The 892-nt window shown below is 39.3% G+C and overlaps 1 protein-coding gene across 1 annotated transcript in view; it reads left to right on the forward strand.

The window, feature by feature from the left end:
- ttc39b (tetratricopeptide repeat domain 39B) overlaps nt 1-892 on the forward strand; it is a gene marked incomplete in the record, with an annotated part of 20,914 nt that overhangs the window by 462 nt on the left and 19,560 nt on the right.

The following is an 892-nucleotide window of genomic DNA, read 5'->3' on the forward strand; positions in this document are numbered from 1 at the left end:
TTTATAAGGTTCACAGTTTCAATAAAATCTGCCAGAGTTTCSTAATAAAATGAGATTATGTCAGAGGTTTACTGGGCAAAGATCAGCTGCTCAGAGCCACAGGTTCTGGAGGTCCACAAAGAACAGAGAGGACCAGGAAAAACCACACATAATCCRCACATATTCTAATAGATTAAATAAAAACTGCTGTATTAGAAGTCTGAACCTGTTTAGAGGTTTACGTGGAACCAGATCCTGGGTGCTGTGCAGGATTCTGTGGGTCGGATCAGAACTGTTCTCCTCACAGACTCTTTGTGTCAAACTAAACTGGTTCAGGAGGAATTCAGCTGACTTTGGTTAAACTGGGAGGAATGTGACAAACTGCTGCTGCTCAGCACCACCAGGCCAAATAAGAAACTCAACGTTTTTCAAATCATCAGGAAAACATCAGTTTAAATTAACCAGGTGGGATTTTTTATCAGCTTTTTGTAATCTGGGGTTATAATCTAACACGGCGACATGCCTGGAATTTAAACAATACCACAAATAAATTCAGATTATCTCTGGTTTAATCCTGTTAAACTGTTCATTTATTACACATAGTCAAACAGTTTAAAATCCTGATTTTTAAGGTTTTTAAACGAGGATTCTGAAGTTTTAGTGGATTCATAAAAACTGTTTGTGTTTTAGTTTAATCTCACAAATTCAACTTTCCAAGATGTTTTCATTTCTGTAGAGCAGGACCACCAAGTCCAGGTTTCTCCTGGATCTGAACTGGACCTTCAGATCCAGGATCAGATTAAACCTGAAGATGAATGGTGCTGTTGTGTGACCAGAGTTAGTGTGTGTGTGTGTGTGTGTGTGTGTGTGTGTGTGTGTGTGTGTGTGTGTGTGTGTGTGTGTGTGTGTGTGT

The sequence above is a fragment of the Austrofundulus limnaeus genome, unplaced genomic scaffold (assembly GCF_001266775.1).
Source record: "Austrofundulus limnaeus strain Quisiro unplaced genomic scaffold, Austrofundulus_limnaeus-1.0 Scaffold846, whole genome shotgun sequence".
In the NCBI taxonomy this organism is placed as follows: Eukaryota; Metazoa; Chordata; class Actinopteri; order Cyprinodontiformes; family Rivulidae; genus Austrofundulus; species Austrofundulus limnaeus.